At 41.7% G+C, this 22,187-nt stretch overlaps 1 long non-coding RNA gene across 3 annotated transcripts in view; it reads right to left on the bottom strand.

Moving 5' to 3' along the window:
• The window catches only part of LOC111750409 (uncharacterized), a 122,471-nt gene that overhangs the window by 12,009 nt on the left and 88,275 nt on the right, over positions 1–22,187 (bottom strand). The window contains exons 3-4 of one of the 3 annotated variants that reach the window (XR_010318166.1): positions 7,660–9,751; positions 2,162–4,311 (exon numbers count right to left, since the gene is read on the bottom strand). The exons of 1 other annotated variant lie outside the window; for it this stretch is intronic. This is a non-coding gene — a long non-coding RNA (uncharacterized LOC111750409). Of the gene's footprint in view, positions 1–2,161; positions 4,312–7,659; positions 9,752–15,072; positions 21,685–22,187 lie in introns of those variants that run through there. One more of the 3 variants, XR_002785543.2, reaches the window with a different exon arrangement.

Below are 22,187 nucleotides of genomic sequence, written 5' to 3'. Positions count from 1 at the left end.
GTGCTCCAGGAGGTGTCCCTGCATCATACTCCAGGAGATGTCCCTGCAGAAGATGCTCCTGAGATGTCCCTGCCTTGTGCTCCTCAAGATGTCCCTGCATCGTGCTAAAACAGCAATCAGCACTGCCAGCACCAATGTGAGGTTTCTGCAAATGTGTCACAGGTGATGGCTGAGTCACGGTATCTCATCTCTAGCTTCCATGCACACAAAGCAATCTAAATACACTCCCAGCTCTTTTTCATTCGCGGGGTTCAGAACGCAGCTTCTACTTCTAGAATGGGAAGGAATACCTAACACTCCCTCAGGGGGCTCTTTCCTTTTTAAAAACATGACAGGTGCCTGGCTGTGTTTGAGAAGCAACTGGTTACCAGAGTGGATGCATTCACAATTCAGCCAGGTTAGTTCCCTGCTCATCCGCCTCCTTGGAGAAAAAGCCACATGACCAACTGAATTGCTGCCTACCCGCAATGCAGACAAACACATTTCATTTCATTTAAAGCAAAACGGAATGACCTTCCTGAGAAATGTTTAAGGATTCTTTCAAAGCGCAACACATCTTGGCAGCATCAATAAGTCAAGCTGCGTTATAGACACTCTGAAACTAAATTTGATATTTATCCAGAAAGCTGAAGAAGGAAATGAAGAGAAATATATTGAAAGAATATTCTTTCATTATAAAGGCTTTACATGAAGCCAATTATTCAGAGACAGATACAGTGTCTATGTATTCATTTCTGAAATAACAGCCTGGTGAGTGGAAGAACACAGCATAGTCTTCTGACTTTGATCAAATTATAAAACAGACAATGGCTTTCTTTCTTTTCAAGGAGGCCTGGTGGTGCAGTGGTTAAAGCGCTCAGCTGCTAATTGAAATATTGTCCTCTAGTGCTTGACTTATTCATTCAGCATAATGTCCTCCAGGTTCATCCGTGTTGTAAGACATTTCACAGACCCGTCATTATTCTTCACTGTTGAGTAGTATTCCGTTGCGTGTGTGACTACACTCTGTTTATCCATTCACCTGTTGGTAAGCACTTAGGTTGTCTCCATCTTCTTCCTATCGTGGGTAATGCTGCAGGCAACAGAGATGAGCGTGTGTCTGCCCATGTCAAGGCCCTTACGTCTCTGGGACGTAGGCCTAGGAGTGGGATTGAGGGGTCCTGAGGCATTTCCAGCTTGTTGAGGAAGCACCACACCACTTTCCATGGTGGTTTTACCATGACATAATCCCACCAGCAGTGGGTAAGAGTTCCAGTCTCCCAAAAAACTCCTCAGCATTTGTTTTCTGTTTTTTGAATCAGTGCCGTTTTTGCAGGGATGAAATATTTACCTTTTTGTCATTGAATTGTTGATGTTTCTATATGTTTTAGCTATTAGACCCTTGTCAGGTATGTCATTGCGCCCAGATTTTTTTTCCCAGTGTGTACATTCTCTTTTTACTCTTTTGGCAAAGTCTTTTGATGAGTGTAAGTATTACTTTTTCAGCTGCCCCAGTTATCTAGTTTATCTTGTGTTTTTACTTGGGTTTGATAATGTATTTATGCCCAAAATTAGGATCCCTAGCTTTGTCCCTGTGTTATCTTCCAGGCACTTTATAGTTTTAGCTTTAACAGTCAGTACGTGAATCCATTCTGAGTTAGTTTTTGTGTATGGTGTAGGTACAGTTGCTGTTTCATTTTTCTGCCAGTGGATATCCAGTTCTGCCAGCACTATTTGCTGAAGAGACTGTCTCTTCCCCATTGAAAGGGCTTTCACACTTTGTGGAGGACCAGTCGTCCATAGATGGATGAACTTACTTCTGGGTTCTCAAAGTGACCAGTGAGATTCTGACTGCACTTCCACCCTTGTTTACCGTGAGGTCCTGAGTGTGCTTCAGTAGTAAATTATACAAGCCAATCAGAAATAAGATTCTTTGCCTCCTAGTTTTTTTCAGTGACAAGCCAATCGCTGCCGATACTTAGTTGAGTACCATTCCACATGTGGTTTGGTGCTGCCGGATTTGAGAATGTTCTGCCCCAATAAACCTTAATAGATTAAATTTATTACTGACTCAGATTCTTCTGACAGCCCAAGCCCACAATTATAGGCAGCCACAGAAGCCAATTAAAATACAGCATGAAAGGTAACTTAAGTGCCAAAGCCAAACAAAAAGTGAGCAATCAGTAAAAAAAAAAAAAGGAGGGGAAGAAAATTAGGGCTTGAAAATAATTAACCAATTTTGACCATATCCCAGGATTCTTAAAAATTACCACAAATTCTGGTTATATAAGATGTATGCAGTTTTACTTAAGAAAAGGAAATGAAACAAGGCGTGATAAAGCTCATTCTTATTTAGTGCTTTAGGGTTACAGGACATATAAAAATTATTATTGTAAAAAAATCCCAATATTGCAAGTTTAATATTTCACATAAAATCAGGATACAGTCATTTCCAAGGATGGAGTGTATAGAGGTAGGGTTGGAGGAAAGCAAGACAAAAAATAAAGCTAATGCAGCCTGAAAAGACAATGCTTCAAGATCTAAACTGATGCTTAATTTCAAAGCCTGAGACCAGCTAAGCCAAAAAAAAAAAAAAAAACTGCTAGAGAAGACACTGTCATTCAACCCTGGCTTTCTGTCTTGTCACCATTCATAACTTTTATGACCACTAGCTTTTTTTTAGCTCCTACCCAAGAGAAACAGAATAAGAAAACCAATATTAAAAAATAAATAAACAATTGCCACGGTGACCTCATGGTTGGTGGCACAGTAGAAATTTGCTCCGCTGGGTTTTCAATGGCTGATTTTTCAGACATAGATAGCCAGGCCTTTCTTCTGAGTTGCCTCTGGATGGACTTGACTCTCCAACCTTTCGGTTAGCAGCCGAGCATGTTAACTGTTTGCACCACCCAGGGGCTCACTGCAGTATGAGAAGTCAAAAATGGCAGACCTGCATCCTGAGGATCCCATCTTTGTTATTTAAAATCGCTTATTATGAGAGATTTGCAAACAAAGCCTAAGAATATTTTCCCCAAAACTACAATTTGGTAAACTGCAAATGCAATTAGCAGAAATGCACTGGCATGGATTTAAGTTAGACTTAGACGAATGTCAAAAATAAGCAGATTACGAATAATTTTCTTAGTTTCATTCTTCCGAAACTCAAAGGTGCTTTTAACTACCAAAGTGAAATGGTCCATGAGTTGAAAATGCTTTCAAGTGAAACCAGTTTAAAATATAAAACATACCTGTTTTTAAAATATCTCTGACTTTCAGAAAACACTCCCGGAAATTAGAAAATTATGTTAGCACATGTAACATATTCACAATATTCAGTCCTGAAACTTTAAAAAAAAAAATGCTTCGGTGGCATAAATTCATTAAAGAAGAACTAAGGACTAATGTTTTGAAATGAGAGCAACATAGATTACAAAACAATTTCTAGCCCTGGAAAATTCCTTATGCTTTATGAAGGCATTACACAAATGACAGAGTCTCACTAATTTCCTGAAAAAAGAGCTCGGAAACTGGTCCTCCATGGACTAAAATCCCCATTATTTACTTCAGAAAGTCTCAGATGAGGTCATGGACACACAAAGACTTAGAACTGTAAGAGTTTCTATACAAATATGAGGCGCCACCATTGTAAGTAGCAGTTAAATTATCATGCAATCTTTCTATTTTAAATAATTGCAAGGGCAAAGAGCCCATCCAGTGGCTGTGGGAGAAAGGCTTGGTAATCTGCTGAAGTAAAGACAACAGCCTAGCAAACCCTAGGGGACAGTTCTACTCTGTCACATGGGGTCACCATGAGTTCCAAGTCTGTTGAACAACGCTGTGTGATCCTAGGGCAAGTCTGTACTTATGAACAGGTTAGGTCTCCCAGAGAGAATTGGAATTGACTCAATGGCAATTTTTTTGTGCATTTGCTTGCTTGTTTTTAGTAAAAATAAGGGTGACCAGACAGGCACTAAGTGCAATTGCTAAACAGTCAATGCCAATCACTCTCTGGAGGTTACCACATTGAGGTTTTCTCTGCCGCCACACCAAAAAAAAAAAAATTAACACAAACCACTTAAACATGGTAGGAAACATAAAAACAAATGCCCCCCAAAAGGGTAAGGACTCAACTTAGGGTTCCCACGACAAATGTCCCAGAGTCAACAGTGTGGTGGCTGACTGTCATCAGAGTTCACTGGCCTTGCATTCCGACCACTCGATGACTCTCCACTTCCTGCCTGCACTTCCGTTCACTCTGGGCCTCCCTGTGTGTGTCCCTCTCCTGTGGGAATGTCCGAGATCTCCAGCTCAGCTTCCTGCAGGCCCTCAAAGCTGTTCAGAGAACATACAGCACGATGAAGAAAATCAGAAATCACTTTACTATCTCATCCATTCTCATAAATGTACCTGGCAATCAAAACACATTCAGAGCTCTTCCACGTCAGGTTTCCTGTGATGACTGGACGTTTGGAAGGAGCCCTGGTGGTGCAGTGGTAAAGCACTCAGCTGCTAACCAAAAGGTCGGTGGTTCAAGCCTACCAGGTATTCCACAGGAAAATGGTGTAGCAGTCTGCATCCATAAAGATTACAGCCTTGGAAACCCTGTGGGGCAATTCTACACTGTCCTAGAGGGTTGCCATGAGTTGGAATTGACTCAATGGCAACAGGTTTTTTTGCCATCTTTTATAAAAAAATAAAAATATAGTGGGGAATAATATGAGATCCTCTATTCAAAAACAAATGAAACAAAACAAAATACTATTGCAACTCATAGCTACCCTCTAGGACAGAGCAGAACTGCCCCACAGGGTTTCCAAGGCTGTAATCTTTGCGGAAGCAGGCTGCCACATCTTTCTCCTGTGGAGCAGTTGCTGGGTTCGAGCTGTTGGTCCTTCTGTTAGCAGGCGAACACTTTAACCCCTGCACTACCAGGGTCTTCAGACTCTATACGTGGTGCTATTTGAGAACCCTCAAAGATAAATGATGAACATCACAAAGGGGCAGCATGACCAAAAGTTAAAGAATTAAAAAGCTTGGATCACTTAGCTTCTTATTAGTTTTGAGATAAATATTTAAATATTTGTTTCTCAGTGTGTCCATCCTCAAGACAGGAGAGAGTGCCTTACCATGCGCATATAACCTTTGAGTGAAGCTGGTACAAAGGAGGCAGAGGGTGTGTGTGGTTCTGAGTTGTTTTGTAGTATTCTGTCTTTCCACCCTTCTCCTATAATTGAAGATTTAAATCGATTCTCATCTAGAAGTAACTACCGCCTTGCTTTTGCATTTAATATGACTTATTTTTTATTTCAGACAAGGATAAATGTATTTGAATAAGCTGTAAAATAAATCACGAGAGCATTGTAAATATACTTCCACTTAATATGCCATATTTTTACGAAAATAACACTTGTTATACATTTTTTTGCAAACCATGCAACCCCCTCCCCAAGCTATTTTCCTAAGTGTGGCCACGTGTTCTATGTGTGGGCATGTTGTTTACATGAGGCTTTTATTTGCAAAAAAACACGGTAGTACTTCACTATTATCACTATTAAATAATTTAGAATAATTTGTCAGTTTCAACAACATCCTCGTGGTGGAAACGCCTCGTTGGTCTCACTCTTTGTAAACAAATCTCAAATCTCTCCCTAAATCAGCATTCTACTCTATTACACAATTTCACTTTTTCTTACACACTGTATTAATATTTTTACCTAAATATTTATTCACATTCACACTTGTGTAATATTAATTCCTTTGTGAATGGTTTTAAGCATTAAGTACCCAGATGGCATCCGTGCTTGTTAACCATCCTTGTACAACATGCAAGCTTCTGCAGAGGGTGCTTTTAAATCTCATCACGACGGTGATATAAAAAAGTCTCTACATATTCATTGCTATTTCTAAATAATCAATTGAGCTGTTTTGTCCCTGTTTTCAAATGGCAAATTTCAAACTCTATTAGATCTTGGATTGAAAAAAAAATACAGTGAGACCTGTGACAGCTGGAACTTGACAGGACTGCCTTGTTTTTCTGGGTCTCGAAGTTTTCCACCTTCTACACGGTGCAGTCTTACCACTTTTCTGTGGCTCGTTTTAGTGGAAAATATTTTCATTTTCCTTCTCTGACAGGTTTCCGCCTTACACAGATCCCAGCTTTCACCGGTTTCCTCTATACATTGTCATTTCGGGATAGATTTTGGTTACATGAAAAACTAACCTCTTGTTTTCGTTGATATTTTCCTACAAGCATCATTTGTCTCAGCTAAATCCTAACTCTACAAGAAACAGATGTTTTCTAAGAGAAATCCGTTTTGGCTTATTTTCACACCATACTTCCTTTGTGGTTATTGTTTTAGGCAAGAAGAATAGACGTAGGCTACCCTTACTAATTTGGAGAAGAATAAAAAACATGCTTAGCTTAAGTAGGACGACCTCAAATGAGTCCCATCGTATCCCGAGACCTCCTAGTTTCCAAAGTCACTCATCTACTTGCTGTCCTGAAAACACGGATCCAGCGCATCCCTTCAAGCTCAAACATATGCTGTTGATGTCATGTGCTAGACACTCAGATGTGACCAAAACACACAGTGGACTTCCTCTCCATGAAGACTAACCGTGCTGTGTGCTCTCAGTAACTGCAGTCATCTGAAAGACTGCCTGCAAACCATACCCCGTGGAGTCGATTCCGACTGATAGGGACCCTACAGGAGAGCAGAACTGCCCCAGAGGGTTTCCAAGGCTGTAATCTTTACGGACACAGACTGCCACATCTTTCTCCAGCAGAGCAACTGGTAGGTTCAAACCAATGACCTTTCCGTTAGCAGCCGAACACTTAACCACTGCACCACAAGGGTTCTTTACAATGTCCCTAAAACCCATTGCCGTCGAGTCAATTCAGACTGATAGCAACCCTATAGGACAGAGTAGAGCTGCCCCACAGGGTTTCCAAGGCTGTAATCTTTGTGGAAGCAGACTGTCACATCCTTCCCCCGTTGAGCGGCTGGTGGGTTGGAACCACTGGCCCTTCCATTAGCAGCCGAGTGCTTACCCGCTCTGCCACCAGGCTCCTGCCGACAAAATAACCTCACACTGAAATTCCTTTTCCATCATCAGCCAAAACAGTGGAAGCTTCTGACAAACAGCATTCTGCTGCCAACCCCAGGCTAGCCATGAGCTTCACTGGCCATTAAAACAATTACTTGGGACAATCTCTGTCTTTCTCAAGGAAGCGAGAAAGGTTTTCCAAAACCATAAAAATATTTAGTAAACAGGTGGGAATCCTAGTCTGTAGCACTAATTCACAGCTAAGCCACCCCTCTTATTTATCTTTACATCGATCCATTTATTTATCTTGCCTCTTCTATATGAAAACTCTTGTAAATTCATTTGGTGGCATATTATCTGACTTACGTGTTTTATGTATTATCCGCTTCAATGACCACTGTCAGTTTTCCCCCGTCTACTCAGAGCAAGGAGCCCTGGTGGCGCAATGGTTAAGCATTCGGCTGCAAACCAAATGATAGGAGGTTTGAATCCACCCGGCGCTTCATGGGACAAAGACCTGGTGATCTGCTCCTATAAAGATCACAGCCTAGAAAATCCCATGGGGCAGTTCTCCTCTGCCCCAAGGCATCATGAGTTGGAATCGACTCCACGGCACCCAACAACGATAACTACCTTGAGCTAATTACCACGATTCAGCAGTCACCAAACACCAAGAACAGCAGGTAGGGCTGTACTTTCTCACTGGCCCAGGCAGCCCTCGTCGCTGTGGAGAGGTTCAGGTTTGGTGGAGAAAGGGTTAAATGTGTGAGGGCTTCTTGGAGTGCGTAACCCTGGAAACCCTGGAATAAGAAATGATTGGGGTGATGTGTGCTGATTTTTGTGGTTCTAGTATGTTACTTTAGGGTCACTATGCATCAGAATTGACTTCCTGGCAATGGTTTTTTTTTTTTTTTTTTTGGTTTTCAGTATATTACTTTAGTACCACGGGAATGATAAAAACAGACATACAAGATTCTGTAAGCTGAAATGATGAGTCTTTTCACCATGTGCATTGATCACAATCAGCTTTTTATCCGTATAATGTGATATAAGACATTAAAGCAGCCATCGCCATAGAGTCGATTCCAACTCACAGCGGCCTGGCGTGACGGAGCAGAACTGCCCCAGAGGGTCTCCTAGGCTGTCATCGTCATGGGAGCAGATCACCAGGTCTTTCTCCCCCTGAGCCACTGGGTGGGTTCGAACTGCTAACCTTTCAGTTAGTAGCTCAGTGGTTAACCATTGAGCTGCCGGGGCTCCTAGACATTAAAATAGTGACCAATACAAGACAGCTGTGGAACCAACAGACTGATTTCAGTGAAACCAACAAGAATGCCCCCAGTACTTCCACATTCCTGAAGTGAAGCTTTAAAAGCATCTAGTTCTTTGCAAACAGAATAATACATTGACTCTGAAGTCCCAAGCCCACAGAAGGCGTTCACAAGCACAGCAGCAGAGAGGGGACATAAGATTGACAACTTTTTGTCACAGTTCTATATGAGTATACGCATCAAAATTTCTTCGCGCTTTTTGATATTATTATCAGCCTTAAGAGTACTTCCACAGGATATTTTACAAATGCTAATGAAAATTTTTTGGCTTGCTGCTAAATAAACCCACCCTGTGCTCTTTGGCTCATTATTTCATCAGGCACAATCGACTGAATGCTTGATAAAATCCTTTCTGCCTAGACTGTGGTGACTTCTTTGAACCTTTTATTTATATATTTAGCAGCAAAAGGAACCAAGGGCTCCCAAGGGTTAATAAAGGAGAAGTAAGTCCAGCAGAGTCTGCCACGAGGGCAGCATCACTCCTGAAGTTAAGCTAACAGTAATCTTCACAATAACATAGGAAGCAGGTTTTAATATTCCCGTTTTCATCAAATGAGGAAACTGAGGCATAAACCCAAAAAAAAAAAACCATTGTCCTTGAGTCGATTCTGACTCATAGAGACCCTATAAGACAGAGTAGAACTGCCCTGTAGGGTTTCCAAGGCTGTAGTCTTTACCAATGTGGACTGCCACATCTTTATCCCACTGAGCAGCTGGTGGGCTCGAATCTCCAACCTTTCGGTTAGGAGCCAAGCACTTAATCACTGAGCCACCAGGGCTCCTAATGTAGGCTTACCAAAAAAAAAAAAAACTCATTCCCATCAAGTCGATTTCCACTCACAGTAATCCTAGAGAAAAGAGTAGAACTGCCCCATAGTGTTCCCAAGGAGCACCTAGTGGATTTGAACTGCCAACTTTTTGGTTAGCAGCCATAGCTCTTAACCACTACGCCACCAGGGTTTCCAATTTAGGAAGGTTTAAAATTCAAGATCAATTAGTAAGTAAACAATGTGGCTGGAATTCAAATCCAAGTATCTCTATTCCTGAAAAAGAATTCAGAAATTAAATAAATAAGTAATAAAACAATAACTCATACAGAATAAACTCATGAATATTTCACAAAAATGAAATTTTATATAGAACCCACCCAGAGGCTCCATGGAAGAAAGACCTGGCCATTTGCTCCCATAAAGATTACAGCCTAGAAATTCCTATGGGGCAGTTCTACTCTGTCACATGGAGTCGCTATGAGTCAGAATGGGCTAGAAAGCACACAACAAGGACAGGACAAAATTAAATAAAATAAACCAGAAAAACCACCCACCTTCCATTCTCAGTCCAAGTCATTCAGTGGAGCTGATTCTACCCCCCGGATCCAGAGTAGGTCAACAGTTCTGCATAGATATGTACATATTCTTTAAAAAAAATTACTAAAACATTAATATTAACCTTAAATTTTTTAGACAACTAAGTATTTTAAAATAAGTTAAGACAATTTTTAAACGTATCTGGCAGAGAAATTTGCCAAGGATCAGTATTTCCTGGCTTAAATACTTCTGGTAAACTGACTTTTATTTCCAGCTCTCAAAGGAAATTCTGAACGGGGTATTTTCAAGTCCAGTTAGGCGTGTAGTATCACAATGATGGCGTCCCCGCGTGGTGCAAATGCTTAATGTGCTTGGATGCCAACTGAAAGGTTGGAGGTTCAAGTTCACCCAGAGGAACCTCAGAAGAAAGGCCTGGAGATCTACTTCTTAAAACCAGCCACCGAAAACCCCATGGAGCACGGTTCTACTCTGACACACGTGGGGGAACCATGAGTCAGGATCTACTCGACAGCAGCTGGCTCTTCATTTGGCCCCAGTGACACTTGCATGTTTCTGTGATCCTTTCAGGGGGTCTGTGAGGTCAAAATTATTTTCTTAATAATAACACTAAGATCTTATTTGCCTGGTTCACTTGTACTGATGGTACAAAAAACAATGATGGGTAAATCTGTTGGCCCCTTAGCACAGTCTAGGCAGGGGCTTCAATGTCGTTGTGGTTATAGTATTCCTCACTGCTGTGGCTCACAGAAAACAAGAAGAAAAACAAGTTCCATTTAAGAATGCCCTTTCCTCCAAAGTCATCTTGTTTAGCTGAATTAGTAAAGAACATTCGCCTTGAGCATTGCACTCTTTAAAATAATTATCTCTATCAGATCCAATTGTCAGCAGTAACTCTAAAACACCTATGAGTTGTTTACGGGGCAATGAGCCTACATCAATGGTGGCGAAGCAATACGGGTAGAAAGGGAGAACGTGAGAACGGTGACAGAACATGGACAATGTAACCAATGGCATTGAACTGTACAAGCAGAAACTGTTGAATGAGTATAAGACACACTAGGTATAATTTCACCAAAAAGAAAACATTTTTAAAAATAAAAAAGAATGTCCAGTAAAAATTACTTACTTTATTACTTTTCAGCCCGTGTGTACACATCTTTTTAGTATTCTGCATGACAAAATAGGAAGCATGCACAAAGTACTTTTATTGCACAGGGAAAAACATGGCTGGCTTGAGGAAACGCACGTGTGAGTGTTTGAATTGCACGGTGAACTGGGTGCTTCTTCCGTGGAAGACCATTTTTACATAAGAACAACTGACAGCCTTCCTATGCTAATCAGACTTGGCTATTGTGCACATATTTTCTGGAAAATGAATGAAGTGAGCTTGCCACTTAAAGGAAAACAACTGACAATATGTGTAGCCAACGATAAAATAAGAACTTTCAGAAGAAAATTAGAATTTTGGAACACTTGGACCTACCACTATGAGCTTTTCACCTTCCCAGTATTTAAAGACTTTTTAAGAGACTTTTCTGAGGAGATTGGTGGTGATGAATGTGATTTTTTTGTATAATGAAATGTGTCAAAATTTGGAAGAGCTACTTAACTCAGTGAACCAAAATCCACAAAATAACCCAGAATGATGTTAAAAAATGATGCAAGGGTAAAAGAGACATTCAAAACACAAGTCTGACCAAGGGATTTTCATGGATTTTCATAACAGAGTATGAAAAGCTGATTGATAGGGTTTCAGTGCCTACATGTCAAGAAACTACCACTTGTCAAGTTTTGTTGTGGTATAAAAGAAGAATACCCACAGCATATGAAAAAGCTATTAAAATATTTCTCTTTTTTCCAACTACATAGCTATATGAGGTCAGATTTTCTTCATGTGCTACCACCAAAACAACAAAGTGACAGATTGAAGCAGAATCAGATAGGAAATTCCAGGTGCCTTCTATTAAGCCATTTATTAAAGAGATTTACAAAGATATATCAAATCAGCCAATTTAAAAAATGTGAAACTCCTCTTGCTAAATCCTTTTTTTGAAATACGATTATGTTTTATAAAAATAAGCTAATTTTGTTAGCGTGTAATAGATTTATTATTGATATTTTTAATTAAAGAATAATAATTTTCAAATTTCTGTTCTAATTTCTACTGTAGTAAATATTGATAGCTATAATTCACGTAAACAATAGGTCTTTGGGATTCTCAATAATTTTGAATATCCTGAGATCAATACATTTAAGAACAGCTATTCTGTAGAAGTCATATATGTTCAAAAATCATATGATGTACTATAACTAAGAATGAATTGTGTTTAGTATTTACCTTCTCGTCTTCAAAGGACTTAGCCAATGCGAGGGGGCAGTGGCACTTCAGTGGTGGAATCCCCACCTTCCATGTGGGAGACCCGAACTTGATTCCTGGCCAGTACACCTTAGGCGTGGCCACCACCCCATCTATCATTGGAAACTTGCATGTTGTTATGATGCTGAACAGGTTTCCGTGGAGCTTCCAGGCTAAGACAGACTAAATCCTGGTGATTGACTTCCAATAATCAGTCAGTGAGAATGCCGTGGGTCACAATGGCCTGACCTCCTCGTGCCTGGGGTCGCTATGAGTCAGGGCTCAAACAACGGCAGCTAACAACAATCGGTGTAAGGGACAAAGGCCTTTGGACTAGCATCTCCTCAGGAAAACCATTCACCTGCTATTCTCAGTGCAAGTGGTTTAAGTTGGGCTGAGCCTGTTCCCTGGAGGGAGAGGAGGCTGATGTGTGCCACAGACCTCACGCATCAGAACATCCCCCCGGCCACGGGACAGCAAGCGGGTCTCTGCATTTCCAATTCTGCCTGTGTTGCCAGCTCTGAGAATGAGGTAAGCATAACCTGCTAGTGCCTGTCTTTACTGTAGGAGACCTAGTGGCACACTGGTCAAGTGCTCGGCTGGTAACCTAAAGGTTGGCAGTTCAAATCCACCCAGTGGCTCCACGGCAGAAAGACCTGGAGATCTGCCCCCATAAAGATTACAATCTAGAAAACCCTATGGGGCAGTTCTACTCTGTCACATGGGGTCAATATGAATTGGAATGGACTGGAAGTCACCCAACAACAACATCTTTGCCATAAAGTAGAGAAACTATTGGAATGTAACCAACACAGGTAGACAAGGATTCCTATGTTTCCCAAGGAATGGCTGGTGGATTCGAACTATCAACACTTTGGTTAGCATCAGAGCACTTAACCACTGTGCCACAAGGGCTCTATGTAAAAAAGCAAGTTAATAACGGTCTCTAAGCCCAGCACTAAGGATCCCTGGTGGCGCAACAGTTAAGTGCTCAGCTGCTAACCTAAAGGTTAGCCATTTGAACCCATCCAGTGGCTCTGCAGGAGAAAGACCCGGCAATCTGCTTTCTGAAAGATTAAAAAAATATTACAGCCTAGGAAATCCCACGGGGCCATTCTCTGAGCCAGAATCAACTCGTCGGCAACTAACAACAAGTGTGATTAGTCCAGGGATGGTCACATGACCAAAGCCAGGTTCTCCCTGGGACTTTAGTTAGAACTATTGTAAAAAAAAAAAGACGTTTTTTCCCACTAGGAATCCCAACTGTGAGCACAATGTAAACCCAGAGCTGTTGCTGCTAGTCATTTTGCTACATGGTACAGACAGCCTGTCCACTCACGGAGCCCACACCCAGGACAGCAGAGAGGTGAGAGAAAGAGCCTGAGTCAGAGGCCCTGCACCCGGTCACACCTATAGCTGGACAGAAAAGTCCCGGCACTCCAAGTTATTTGAGTCAATAAACACATTTTTGCTCTTTGAATGTGCTTAGATGAGTCTGAAGGAGCGCTGGTGGTATAATAGTTAAGCGCTTGGATGCTAATGAAAAGGTTGGTGGTATGAATCCTACCCAATGGCTCCATGGGAGAAAGACCTGGCAATCTGTTTCCATGAAGACTGAAACCAAAAAACCAAACCTGTTTCCTTCGAGTGGATTCCGACTCATAGCGACCCTATAGAGCAGAGTAGAACTGCTCTACAGGGTTTCCAAGCAGTAGCTAGTGGATTTGAACTGCCAACATTTTGGTTAGCAGCCAAGCTCTTAACCACTGCACCACCAGGCTCCTCCGTAAAGATTACAGCCTAAGAATCCCTATGGGGCAGTTCTACTCCGTCGCATGTGGTCACCAGGTGTCAGAATCGGCTTGACGGCACCCAACAACAGCAGATGAGTCTGACTGAGCTTCTGTCACTTTCAGGCAAGAGAACCCCAGTGAATACAACTAATTAGAGTGATTCTTATTTCACTTTAATTCTTCCAAAGAGAAATAATTTAAGTACCACCACCTAAAAAATAATTTCTTTAAAATAGCTGATAAATTTCTGGAGTCCAATACGTATTTGTTTCTTTAACAAGATATAATATCCCAGAAGAGAAACCCTTGAGTAAGAAATCTGTGGGGGGAAATTACTGTAACCTAAGGAATCTTTTTTTTTTTTTTTTTAAGGAATCATTAGAAGCTGCGAAGGTCACAAACTCTGCATCAGAGGATTAGCCCCCGGACAAAGCAAGAAGAGACAACATTTATTATTTATATGTTACTTGCTTCCAAAAAAATTTTGTCTCTTTATAATAAAAGGTACTATGTAATAAAACCACTGAAACTACTTACAAGAAAAATATCCAAACAATAAATTGGGGGAGACGAAAAGCCTACATGCAGAAATTGTTGAAATGGTGTATCTTTGGCTGTGTCTATGTACATTCACCAATACAAAAACTTTTAAAAATCAGCCATTGAAAACCCTATGGAGCACAGTTGTACTCTGACACACATGGGGTCACCACGAGCCAAGGTCGACTAGATGGCAACAGGTTTACCTTAGCCAAAGAAGAGTTTCTCAGCCTACCTAGTCTATGGGATAGATATATGCACCTAATGCCATTCATAGCAAATATACCCGAAGTTATTCCGTTAGGAATAATAAAATTTATACTCATTTTTCCTGAAATATTACCAGCCAGATACCAACCTAGGAAATGAACTCTCAAGGACTATCCAGAACGAAAAGAATTACAACAGGGAACCAGAGAGTTTAATATGTAAATGACAACAAAATCAGAACAATAAAAGAGGGAATAAATGGTGTAGGTATAGAACTTTCTAATGGAGAGGAAGGCAAGGTGATACCAAGTAATAATAGATTGGTTCAAACCTAAGAAGGTAAGGGTAAATTTCAAGGTAGCCACAAAGAAAGTTAACAAACTTTCTCATCAAAAAAAAAAAAAAAAACTCTTGGTTAAAAAAAAAAAAAGAAACGAAAACAAAATAAATGAAAAAAAATCCACAAAAAAAAAAAAAGGAATTCAGCACAGCAGAGTAAGAGGAACAAAGAAAATGTCAGCACCACAAAAAAAGCACTACAAAATGACAGCAATAAACTCACACCTATCAATAATTACACTGAACATAAATGGCTTAAATGCACCTGTAAAGAGACAGTGACAGAATGGATAAAAAACAGAATCCATCAATATGTTGTCTACAAGAGACACACCTTAGAAACAAAGATGTAAATTTATTAAAAATCAAAAGAGGGAAGAAAATATATCAAGCAAACAGCTACCAAAAAAGAGCAGGAGTGGCAATACTAATCTCAGATAAAATAGACTTTAAAACAAAATCTACCATAAAAGACAAAGAAGGGCACTATATAATGATTAAAGGGATGATCCCTCATGAAGACTTAATCATAATAAATATCTATGCACCCAGTGACTGGGCTCGAAAGTACATGAAACAAACTTTAACAGGGCTGAAAAGAGAAATTGGCAGTTCCACAATAATAGTAGGATACTTCAACACACCACTCTTGGTAAAAGACAGAACATCTAGAAAGAAACTCAACAAAGATACAGAAGAGCTACAGAGCACGATCAGCCAGCTTGACATCACAGACATACATACAACACTCCACTCAACAACTGCAAAGTACACATTCTTTTCCGATGCACATGAACAGTCTCCAGGACAGACCACATCTTAGGCCACAGAGTAACCCTCAACAAAATCCAAAACACTGACATAATACAAAGTATCTTCTCGGACCACAAGGCCATCAAAGAAGAAATTAACAACAGGAGAGCAAGGGGAAAAAAAAAATCAATTACATGGAAACTGAATAACACCATGCTTAAAAATCACTGGGTAATAGAAGACATCAGAGATGGAATAAAGAAATTCCTAGAATCAAACGAGAATGAAAACACATCATACCAAAATCTCTGGGACATAGCAACAGGAGTCCTCAAAGGTCAATTTATATCAATAGATGCACACATCAAAAAAGAAGAAAGGGACAAAATCAAAACATTAGCCACACAACTCGAACAAACAGAAAGAGAACAGCAAAAGAAGCCCACAGCCACCTGAAGAAAGTAGATAATAAAGATCAGAGCAAAAATAAATGAAATAGGAATAGAAAAATAATAGAATCAACAAAACCAAAAGCTGATTCTTTGAAAGAATGAACAAAATTGACAAGCCACGGGCCAAAATGACCAAAGAAAACAGGAGAGGATGCAAACAGCCCAAACAAGAAATAAAATGGAGGACATTACAACAGACCCAACTAAATAAAAATAATCAAAACAGAGTATTATGAAAAACTGTACTCCCACAATTTGAAAACCTAGAGGAATTGGACAAATTTCCAGAAACATACTACCTACCCAAATTAACACAAAATGATGTTGAAAATCTTAACAGACCCATAACAGAGAAGAGATTGAAAAGGTAAAAAGTCCCAACATAAAAAACCCTGGCCCAGATGGCTTCACTGGAGAATTCTACCAAACATTTAGAGAAGAGATTACACTAGTATTCTCAAACTATTTCAGGACATAGAAAAGGAAGTGATACTTCTGAATTCATTCTATGAAGCCAGCATAACCCTGATACCAAAACCAAGCAAAGACACCACAGAAAAAGACAATTACAGACTAATACCTCTCATGGATATAGATGCAAAAATTCTCAACAAAACTCTAGCCATGGAATTCAGCATCATATCAAAAAAAACAATACACTACAACCAAGTAGGATTCATACCAGGTATGTAAGAATGGTTCAACATTAGAAAATCAACGTAATAAACCACATAAATAAAAGGAAAGAAAAGATGATCATGTGATCATCTCAAGCAACACAGAAAGGGCATTTGACAAAGTCCAACACCCATTCCTGATAAAAACTCTCAATAAAACAGGTATAGAAAGGAGATTTCTTGACATAATAAAGGGCATCTATGCAAAACCAAAGGCCAACATCATTCTTAATGGGAAGAGGCTGAAAACATTTACCTTGAGAACAGGAACAAGACAAGGATGCCCTTTATCACCACTCCTATTTAACACTGTGCTGGAAGTTCCAGCTAGAGCAATAAGGCAAGATAAAGAAATACAGGGCATCCAAATTAGTAATGAAGAAGTAAAACTGTCCCTATTTGTGGATAATATGATACTGTGCATAGAAAACCCAAAAGACTCCATGGGAAAATTACTGAACTAACAGAAAGATTCAGCAGAATGGCAGGGTACAAGATAAACATACAAAAATCAGTTGGACTCCTATACACCAATACTGAGAATGATGAAAAGGAAATTAGGAAAACAAGATCATTTATAATAGCCCCTAAAAAATAGCTGGGGTTGGATGAGGTGGGGTGGAGCACCAATTTGTGGTTCCATGCTTTTAGCAGGAGCCCCCATCCAGTGATTAAGCACTCAGCTGCTAACTGAAAGGCTGACAGTTCAAATCCAACCAGTGGCTCTTCGGGACAAAGACCTGGCAAGCTGCTCCCATAAAGATCACAGCCTGGAAAACTCTATAGGGCCGTCCTGCTCTGTCCCACATGTTAGCCGTGAGTAGGAATCTACTCAATTGCAACTTTTTTTTTTTTTTTTTTAATGCTCTTAGCCAAGGGGAAGCGAATTTCACCTTTGGCTGCATCTGTTTGAGGGGGGCAGGGAGACAGACAAGGTGCAGGTGGTGGGGTGAGTGGCATGGTTTGCTACCGCCTCCCCCCACCCCACTCCCTGCGAACAGTTGCGTAATTACTGAAGAACGTGTACTTCAGGTCACTGACATTTACAGCTGGAAATTCAGTTACTTTTGAACTTTGTATATCTCGATGGAGGCTTTTCTTGTTGCTAAAAGTCTCTAGAACTTGTTATGTTGCTCAGAGACTGTGTCTATTTGCATCATCTGATTGGACCCTGCCCACAAGCTGGGCCATCCCAGTGAGTCCTGCTTCCACAGGTCAGTTAGGGTCACATGCCCAACTTGAAGACCACAGGAGACCCTCTCCCTGATGGTTGTTGTTGTTAGTTGTCGTCAAGTCGATTCCAACTTGTGGCGACTCCATGTAGAACAGCTACATAGGGTTTTGAAGGCTGTGGCCTTCTGGAAGCAGATCACCAGGCTCGTCTTCACAGGCCACCTCTGGATGGGTTCGAACCGGCAGTCTATCCTCTAGTAGTCGAGTGCTTGACCATGGGCGCCACCTAGGGACTCCCCTTGATGGGTACAATGTTCTTAATCCCTGAGCAAAATTCATAACAGAAAATCAACAGTGCGGAGACTTGAAAACCGAGAAAGCCATTATTTTCTAGCCTTCTTGTAAGGGATGATGTATTAGAAACACTTTGAAGCCCTCTACACAGACAACACAAAAAGATCAAATCTTATAAGGTTCTACACAGAGGAAACCAAAAACCAGTTGCCATGGAGTGGACTCCAACTCGTGGCACCCCCATGTATGTCAGGGTAGAACTGTACTCCATGGGGTTTTCAATGGCTGATTGGAAATGGATCACCAGGCCTTTCTTCCAAGGCGCTTCTATGTGGGTTCAAACTGCCAACGTTTTGGTTAGTAGCTGGGTGCTTAACCATCTCTGCCACCCAGGGTCCCCCCTCCACAGAGAGGCACACAGTAAATCCTGCAGACTGCCTCGCTCAGTGTGTTTTTAGAAGCTCTGCAGAAGCACATCCTCCTTGCTTCTTATAGACACACTGTCCTTAAATGCTACCTCTCCGTGGGTCCCTGCCATGTGGTACATTGCTTTGGGACTGGCTGATGTACTGCAGAGGTCTCTAGACTGAGAACTTACTGCAGCCAGGGATGCTGCTATCCATTTTAGACCAAGAGGGGACTTGTGTAATCAGCCAAGGCTATAAACACCCCAAAAATAAAGCCTTGGATTTTCCAGACATGTCGTGTTTAAAAATAAAAACAAAAACCCATGGTCTCTGAGTTGATCCTGACTCATAGCGGCCCTGTAGGACAGAGGAGAACTGCCCCATAGAGCTTCCCAGGTGGTCATCTTTACAGGAGAAGACTGTCACATCTTTCTCCCGCGGATTGGCTGGTGGGTTGCAACCGCTGATCTTTCAGTTAGCAGCCAAGCAGTTAACTGTTTGTGCCACCAGGACTCACGGGAGAAATATGTTGGGTTGGTGCCGGTGTACTTCATGGGCAGACATACCTGGCTGGAGCTGGAAGAATGCAGTGACCACCTGTGGCTCGTGGCTGCATGTTTTCAACCACACAACTGGGCTGCCTTCTTGAGACAGGTGTTGTTTTACACAGGACCTGGCTCTGGATGCATTAGCTATGACACATTCCCCTAAAGCTGCAGGCAACGGAAGCAAGAGACTGAACCTCCTGGAAGGATTCCTAGTGGCACAGTGGTTAGGCACTCGGTTGCCAACCAAAAGGTTGGTGGTTCGAACCCAGCAGCAGCTCTTCAGGAGACAGACCTGGAGATCTGCTCCTGTAGAGATTATACCCCAGAAAACCCTATGGGGCAGCTCCACTCTGTCCCCTGGGGTTGCTGATTTGATGGCACCCAACAACAGAATAAAGATAGAGATTAAAGAGTGCTATAAGTCAGAATTGACTGGATGGCAGTGGGTTTTTGGTGGGCTTTTAATTTATGCATATTCTGTTCTTTGATCAAATCATAATGAACAATTTTCAGATGTTTTGTTGTTGTTATTAGGTGCCATAGAGTCGTTTCCAATTCATAGCAACCCCATGTGACAGAGTAGAACTGCCCCATAGGGTGTTCTAAACTGTGATCTCTGCAGGAGCAGATAGCCAGGTCTTTGTCCCGAGGAGCCACTGGGTGGTTCGAACCAGCAACCTTTTGGTAAGCAGCTGTTGCACTGCCAGGGCTCCTTCTCTCAACTCTGCTGGACCATTATTAATATGCAGATAGCAATCTGGGCCTCAGCCTGGCTGTTGAAGCAACTGCCTCCCCCACAGCTGCTGCTATTCATGTATCCTTCCCCTCACCCCTTTGACCTTACAAAGTGCTTCACTATGGGTCCCAGGCAGCAGGTGCTGGTCGTGCTGGAAATAATGGCAAGGTCGTGCCCCATTCCATGGCTGCTTCTCTTCCAGCTGAGGGGCAGCCCTCATCTGTCCTATCTCCAGCCCCTGCTCTATACCAGCTCTTGCAAAGCACCCAGTTATTCCATCACTCTTCCTTGTCGGTAGGTGCTCTGTGGTTGGCTCTGACTCCTGGCGATCTCATGTACAACAGAACGGAAATGTTGCCCGGACCTGCGCCATCTTCATGATTATCAATATACTTGATCCCATTGTTGCAGCCACTGTGAGTTCTGAGCGCCTTCCAACCTAGGGGGCTCATCTTCCAGCACTATTTCAGACAATACTCTGTTGTCGTCTGTCTTAGGCTGGGTTCTCTAGAGAAGCAAAACCAGTAAAGTGTATAAATATACACAGAGATTTATATCAAGGAAATGGCTCATGCAGTTGTAGAGGCTGGAACGTCCCAATTCCATGGATTAGGATAGAGGCTTCTCCTGATTCACGTAGTAGCAGGGGCTGGAGAACCCAAGATTGGCAGGTGGGAGAGCAGGGCTCTTGATCACAGGCTGTGAAGATCGACGAATCCCAAGATCGGCAGGTAAGCTGCTAGCTCAAGTCCCAAGACGGGAGGTCAGACAAACAGGGGCAGCTACAGGGTCCAGAGTGAGCAAAAGCCAGAAGGTCCACTTATATGCAGATGCAGTCCACAGGCCCAAGGAAACTCCCTTTCAACAGACTGGCTGCTTACAGCAGATCCCATCATGGCAGTGATCACACATCAAATCTCAACAGGGAAGTGATTGCCACATTACACCCATTCATCCAGTGCTGTCAAGTTGATTCCGACTCACATGGGGGTGATCACATATCAGATCTCAACAGGCAAGTGATTACAACATTACACCCATTCACCCAGTGCTGTCAAGTTGATTCCGACTCACATGGGGGTGATCACATATCAAATCTCAACAGGGAAGTGCTTACAACATTACACCCATTCACCCAGTGCTGTCAAGTCGATTCCAACTCATGGCAACTCTATAGGACAGAGGAGAACTGCCCCACAGAGTTTCCAAGGAGCGCCCTGGTAGATTCAAACTGCCAACCTTTTGGTTAGCAGCCATAGCACTTAACTACTTTGCCACCAAGGTTTCCAAATACGACTGCCAAAACACTGAGAATCATGGCCCAGCCAAGCTGACACACAATCTTAACCACTGCATCATCCACAGGGTTTTCATCAGCTAATTTTCAGAAGCAGTTCTCCAGGCCTTTCTTACTCTATGGAGCAGTTCTACTCTGACCTGTAGGGTCACTATGAGTCAGAATCAACTTGACAGCAATTTTGTTTGTTTGTTTGTTTTCTGAATGAGCTAATTTGGAAATACCTGCCTCCGGATAATCAAGAGCTTACTGTAAAAACAAAGTAAGAGAATGAAAAAATAAATTAAATAAACACACGCATTAGAAAAGCAGCTAAGACAGGTCCCAAATGCCTCTTTAATAAATTACATCCCCTCAACAGGCAATAGGCAGTAGCATCGTATTAAAGATAATGGTTTTCTCCTTTTTATCTTTCATTGTTAATCTGAAAAAAAAAAAATCAATAGATTTGTCATAAATATTTTCTTCTCGGGCAGGGATGCTTTGAGAATGAAGCCTTGTATCTGAATTTCATATTATTTAGCACCTATTCAAGGAGCCCTGGTGGTGCAATGGTTGAGTGCTCAGTTGCTCACTGGAAGATTGGAGGTTCTAACCCACCCAGCGGCAAAATGGAAGAAAGACCTGGCGATCTGCTCTCATAAAGATTACAGCTTAGAAAGCCCTATGGAGCAGTTCTACTCTATCATGTGGGGTTGCTGTGAGTTGGAATCGACTCCACGCCACCAAAAAACAACAATGGCTACCTTGTAGGATTGTGGTACTGCATAAATAAGCAATGTGTGTGAATTGCTTACCTGAAAACCCAATGCTGTTGAATTGATTCTGACTCACAGCGCCACTGTGCCACCGGGGCTCAGTGAATTGCTTAGTGGTTGAGAGCTATGGCTGCTAACCAAAAGGTCACAGTTCAAATCCACCAGCCGC

Source organism: Loxodonta africana, chromosome 17, assembly GCF_030014295.1.
Source record: "Loxodonta africana isolate mLoxAfr1 chromosome 17, mLoxAfr1.hap2, whole genome shotgun sequence".
Taxonomy (NCBI): Eukaryota; Metazoa; Chordata; class Mammalia; order Proboscidea; family Elephantidae; genus Loxodonta; species Loxodonta africana.
This window is presented reverse-complemented; position numbering and strand designations above follow the sequence as displayed.